Raw genomic sequence first — 6,965 nt, 5'->3', positions numbered from 1 at the left:
TTAGTTTTCTATAAGTAGTTAACCAATTTTGCCAGCACCATTTACTGACCAGTTTGTCTTTCTTCCATTCTATGTTTTTAGCTCCCTTATTGAATATTAAACATACAAACGACAAGAGTCTCATATCTAAATTATACCTGGAACACAAACAATTAAACCCTCTACAACAAATCTTCAAAGAAACAACTGCCCAATAAATAAGGGGGCTAAAGACTTAAAGAGAAACTTCTCTGAAGAGGAAAGAAAGGTGACCAATAGACACATGAAGAAATGTTCAACCTTCCTAGCCATAAAAGAAATGAAAATCAAAACAATATTGAGATACCACCTCACCACAGTCAGAATGGCTATAATCAAGAACTCTAATAACAACAGACACTGGAGGGGATGTGGACAGAATAGAACCTTACTGCATTGTTGGTGGGAATGTAATCTTGTTCAACCACTTTGGAAAGCAGTATGCAGGTTCCTCAAAAGACTCCACATAGAGCTCCACTATGACATAGCATTTCCACTTTTGGGCATTTACCCAATGATCACAAACAAGACCACACTAAAGCTATTGGCACGACTATGTTTATTGCAGCATTATTTACCATAGCTAAGATATGGAACCAACCCAGATGCCCCTCAGTAGATGAATGGATCAAGAAAATGTGGCACATATACACAATGGAATTCTATGCCTCCATCAGAAAGAATGATATTGTTCCATTTGTTAGAAAATGGAAAGCCTTGGAAAAAATTATATTAAGTGAATAATCCATGCCCAAAGAAAAATAGGTCCCATGGTTTCCTTTATTTGCAATATCTAGTATATGTTTGAGTCAAGCAGAAAAGGTCAGATAAGTTGATGTTAGGAAAATGAACCCTAGGATAAGTATTCAAATGTTTTTTCTTCCATGCAACTATTTCTAACACATTTATAAGATTATTTCTTTTTTGCTTTTTATGTCCCTCCCCCATGGTTTAACCCCTGCTTTCACTGTATTGATGTTGGTATAATTTGTGGGGGGAAGGGAAAAACACATCATTTAAATTGGGATACAGGTGGATCCATTTCAACAAGATGTAAAAGTTGTTATGTCAAAAACAATCTTTACAACTTTGGTGGGGCAGGGAAGAGGTTTGGGTGGGGGGTTGGGGCGAGGATGGGAAGCAATGTGAAGGGGAAACAAAGGAGGAGGCTAAAATGCTTGGTAAGAATGAAGGCTGAAAGTAACTCCATTTTTTAGGCAGTGATCATTTGTTGCTTGTTTATCTTAGCTGGCAGAGCAACACGTGGCGGAAATCCAAACACCTGGTTGTTTGCCTTTATAAGCCCTGCCAATCTTTAGCTCGGGATATCTCCTCTGCTGTGTCAGAGTGTATCACGAGGCCCAAGTTGCAGCTTGTCTAAATAAAACCTTGTTTTTGCATTTTGGAACCTTTGACTCTCGTTGGTCTTCTTGGTGGGGGTCCTGCAACATGGACACTACATATTAGTGGGGGCTCGTCTGGGATACCTCAAGAGACCTCCAAGACCTCCAGACTCCAAAAGTAAAACAGCGCTGTCAAATTTGTCTTGCCCTGGTGTTGTCTGTTAGTCTGTTTTATTTTTGTTTTCCTTTGTGAGGAGGCCGCTCCAATTCATATTTACATGACTACTCTGGAGGAACTGGGAAACATCCCAGATCCTCTTGTGGGGGGTTGGTCCTTGGAGCCCTGTGGTGAGAATTGTGGGGCAGGGGTCTGTGGAACACTGCTATGAGAATTGTGGGGCATGAGTTGGTTGGGTGTTGGGCCGGAAATGACAAAGAGGGCCTCCTAACTGAGGCCCAATTGGCTCAACTGTGGGTCTGCTCCTTCTGCTTCCCTGTTATAGAGGTCAGCGGACCAATTCTGGAGATCTGCACTTTGTAAGTTTTTTTTTTCAACTGTCAGGCCTGTGTGTGTTTTGTTTGTACTAGTTTTTTGTTTTCTGGACTGTATGACTGATTGAACCGGAAGCCATAGGCAACACTCCATCTAGCCCCCTAGATTTACAAAAAGAAAAAACTAAGAAAGAGGAAAAGAAAATGATCCCCCCGGTTTTTCAGGGAGATAACTTGGAAGAAGAAATGTTTTCTCTCCCATACTCCCCTTCCCAGGTTCCTTCTGCAGAGCCTGAGAATGATCAAGAGGAGGAGAGAGCTATAGAACCAGCAGCCAAAACCTGGGCACCTGCCCTTAAAGTTTCTGAGGGGCCAGTCACTTGACGATGCCGTGGGATCAACCCTCCTTCTAATGCAGCAGTTTTTCCCTTACGGGCCGTAGGTCCTGTGGATGCAGATGGTCAACAGCAATTCCAATATTGGCCATTTTCTACCAGTGATGTATACAATTGGCGCACCCAAAATGCCGTCTTTTCTGAGGAACCCCAGTGTTTAACTTGTTTGCTTGAAACTATTCCCTTTATTCATCAGCCCACTTGGGATGATTGTAGTCAGTTTTACAGGTCCTTTTTACCACGGCAGAGAGACGCTTTCTGAGAGGAAGCCCAGAAACATATCCCTGGCCCCACAGGTGCACCCATTATGGATCCTGCCCTGATTGCTGCCTATTTTCCTGAAACTCGACCAACATGGGACTACAATAAGATTGAAGGTAGGGAGTGACTCCATGTCTATCACCAGGATCTGTTGGCAGGTCTCAAGGCAGCAGCTCCCTGACCAACTAATATAGCCAAAATTTATGATGTTAGACAGGGAGGAAGTGAAAGTCTGGCAGCGTACCTTGAGTGGCTCATGGAAGCTTTTATTCAATATACCCCATATGATCTTGAGATCTAGGACTCGGCTCAGATGATTATGTTTGCCTATATAAATCAAGCTGCAGCAGACATAAAGCGAAAGTTGCAGGCTCTAGACAGACTTAGTGAAAAGTCTATTACAGATCTAGTAGTCGTGGCAGAAAAGTTTTACAATAAGAGAGAGACAGAGGAGCAAAGACAGGAAAGGAAGGACAGAGGAGTGAAACTGAGCTTGAAAAGAGAGACCAGGCCAACGAAAAGAGGCCAGACTTGTTAGACTTGCCACTATCGCATGCGAAGCATACCTGGTTCACAGACAGCAGCAGTTTCATTCGAGATGGAAAAAGGTACACGGGTGCAGCAGTCATCATGGACACTGAGATAGTGTGGGCAGAAGCACTCCCCCAGGGAACATCTGCACAAAGAGCAGAACTAGTGACACTAACAAAAGCCCTACAGCTGGGAAAAGGGAAGAGACTAAATATTTACACGGACAGTTGGTATGCTTTTGCCACTGTGCATGTCCATGGAGCCATTCACGAATGGAGGAGGTTGCTGACAGCTGAGGGAACGGCTATTAAAAACAAACAAGAAATTTTAAGCCTTATACGGGCCTTATGGGAACCAGCAAATATTGCCATTATGCACTGCCCTGGCCATCAAAAGGGAACTGATTCAATAACCAAAGGATATAATTTGGACGATTAGGCAGCTAAGGAGGCAGCCTTCTAGACCAGAGAGGAAGTACCTACCCTAGTAGACCCAGGACCACAAGCTTTGCCTCCTGAGCCTCAGTATTCCCAAGAAGAATTGGAGTGGATAAAGAAAATTCCCATGGCCTATAAACCACCGGGCAGAGAAGAAAATAAAGACTGGTGGAAAACTGGTGAGGGGAAACTTATCTTGTCACAAAGATTGGGCAAGGGGATTCTTAAAAGAATCCATCGGGCCTCTCTCATGGGAACCCGAAGAATGCAGGATTTGCTCCAACACTCAGAAGTAAAAATTAGGCAAGGAAATCAACTCATTGAGGACATTGTTAAAAATTGTAAAGCCTGTCAGGTCACCAATGCCCCCAATCAACTGGTCACAAAAGGAGCTTGCCTCCATGGAGATAGGCCAGGTGTGTATTGGGAAGTAGACTTCACAGACATTAAAACTTGAAAATTTGAATATAAATATTGGTAGTTTTTGTAGACACCTTTTCAGGATGGGTTCAAGCCTACCCAACAAAGCATGAGACCGTGAACGTCATGGCTAAGAAGATACTGGGAGAAATCCTACCCAGGTATGGCTTCCCATCCACCATTGGTGGACAATGAACCGGCCTTCATCTCAAAAGTAAGTCAGGGAATAGCCGTGGCACTGGGGACAGATTGGAAATTGCACTGTGCTTATAGATCCCAGAGTTCAGGGCAGGTAGAAAGAATGAATCAGACTCTAAAAGAGACCTTAACTAAATTGGCTTTGCAGACTGGCAAAGACTGAGTATCACTCCTTCCTTTTGCCCTGTTTAGAGTGAGACATTCACCCTATCAGCTGGCTTTACTCCTTTTGAAATAATGTATGGACACCTTCCACCCATTATCCCTAGCCTTCAGACTGAATTGCTTGCTGATTTGAGTGATACAAAATTTCTATGTAAACGTGACTATCTACAGCTTGTCCATAAAAGTGTGTTGCCCCAGCTTTAGCATTATATGATTCTGCTTCTATTCCTACCGCCCACTCATTTAAACCAGGGGACTGGGTGCTTGTTTGAAAGCACAACTTGAGATCTTTGGAACCATGGTAGAAGGGACCATACATGGTGCTACTGGCTACACCTACTGCCCTTAAGGTGGATGGCATTGCTGCTTGGATCCACTGCTCCCACACCAGACTGACTGACTCTTTTCCCTGGACAACTGTGGGGAAACATGAGAAGTCTCCAAGCATCCTACCCAACCATTCCACGTACAACTCAAGAGAAGAAAAATTGACTGATTGTTATTGGTATTGTTGCAATTATCATTTACAGAACTCCTGGGAGCCTCTCACTACAAGGGGAAATTTGTGCTGCACTGGGAGAAGAGTGTTGTTTTTACGTTGACCGTTCAGGAATAGCAGAAGACAACATGGCTAAGGTCAGAGAGGGACTAATCAAGATCGAGAGCTGTTGGAGTTTAGTTTTGGGCCAGAGCCACAAGATTGTGTCTCAGGATCATATGTCAAGGGGGAATGAAGTGGTAAAGCAGTGACTATTCGTTGCTTGTGTATCTCAGCTAGCAGAGCAACATGTAGTGGTAACCAAACACGTGGTTGTTTGCCTTTATAAGCCCTGCAAATCTTTAGCTGGGGGATCTCCTCCACTGTGTTGGAGTGTAGGACGTGGCCTGAGTTGCAGCCCGTCGAAATAAAACCTTGTTTTTGCATTTCGGAATGTCTGACACTCATTGGTCTTCTTGGTGAGGGTCCTGCGACATTGACACTACAAGAAATGAGTTCATTATATTGCCCATGTAATTGTAACTCTGTGTACAGTATTTTCACAAAAAAAAAATTCTTGGGAACAAAAAAACTTCTCTCTAAATGTTTGAGGTTGGTGTGTGTGTGTGTGTGTGTGTGTGTGTGTGTGTGTGTGTGTGTGTGTGTGTGTTTGTGTGTGGTTTTCCAAAGATCAGAAGACATTTTTCTTCATTTAGAATACATCTTTCAGGTTATTGTAAATTGTGACTACTGGGAGAAGTCTCAGAATTTTCCATGGATTCCTAATTTTTCCAGAACCTTCATCATAAACGGGTGTTGGATCTTGTCAAATGCTTTTAATCTATCTATTGAGATAACCATGGGGTTCTTATACTTGCTCCTGTTGATGTGATGAATTATATTAATTGATTTGGGTATATTGAAGCAGCTTTGCATCCCTGAAATGAATCCTGTTTGATCGTGGTGTATGATTTTTTGGATGAATTGTTGAAGTCGATTGGCCAAAATTTTGTTGAGAAGTTTTGCATCGATGTTCATCAAAGAAATGGGTCCATAGTTCTCTTTCCTTCATGAGTCCCTGCCTGGTTTTGGAATGTGTGTTATGATGGCTTAATAGAATGATTCAGTAGTGAACTTTCTCTTTCAATTTCATTGAAGAGTTGGAGGAGAATTGGTGTGAGCTCTGCTTTGAAGGCCTTGTAGAATTCCGCTGTAAAACCATCTGGTCCTGGGCTTTTCTAAGATGGGAGGTCTCTTATTGTTGTTTATATTGCGATATTTGATATGGGCCTGTTAAGATGGTTTAACTCATTTTGGTTTAGTTTCAGCATGTCAGAATTTTCCTGGAAAAGGTCCATTTCTGTGAAGTTCTCAAACTTATTAGCATAAAGGTTTGAGAAATATTCCCTTATAATATTCATGATATGGGCCTTGATATGGGCCTGTTAAGATGGTTTAACTCATCTTGGTTTAGTTTCAGCATGTCAGAATTTGCCTGGAAAAGGTCCATTCTGCCAAGTTTTCAAACTTATTAGCATAAAGGTTTGAGAAATATTCCCTTATAATATTCTGATTCTTGGTTATTTCTGTGGTGATGTTTCCATTCTCATCTCTGATTTTATTTATTTGGGTGTGTTCTCTTCTTTTTTCTGGTAAGATTTGCGAAGGGTCTGTCAAATTTGTTAATTTTTTCGAAGAACCAACTCTTTCTTTGTTGATTCTTTCTATGTTCTTTTTGGATACTAATTCAATTTTTTCTGACTTAATTTTAATTATTTCTTTCTGTCTACTGGATTGGAATTTATCTTGCTGCTCTTTTTCAAGGAGGTTCCGATGTCTCATTAAATTGTTGGTTTCAGATCTTTCCAATTTGTTGATATAGCAACTCAGACCTCTAAAATTGCCTCTGAGTAGTGCCTTTGCTGTGTCCCAGAGCAGCTGGTAATTTGTGTGTTACTTTTTGTTGAATATCATGAACATTTGAATTTCCTTTGTAATCTCGTCCATGACCCACTCGTGATTCAGCAATGTGTTGTTCAGGCTCCATGTGTTACTGGACTTTCTTTGGTGGCTTTTGGTGTTGAGTTCTAATTTTATTCCCTTGTAGTCAGAGAGAATGCAAGGTATAATTTCAATGTTTCTGAATTTGGACAAGTTTGCTTTGTGGTCTAAGATGTGGTCTGTTTTGGAAAATGTTCCATGTGCTGCTGAGAAAAATACGTATTCT

Source organism: Dipodomys spectabilis, unplaced genomic scaffold, assembly GCF_019054845.1.
Source record: "Dipodomys spectabilis isolate Male_0828 unplaced genomic scaffold, ASM1905484v1 ptg000498l, whole genome shotgun sequence".
NCBI lineage: Eukaryota > Metazoa > Chordata > Mammalia > Rodentia > Heteromyidae > Dipodomys > Dipodomys spectabilis.
This window is presented reverse-complemented; position numbering follows the sequence as displayed.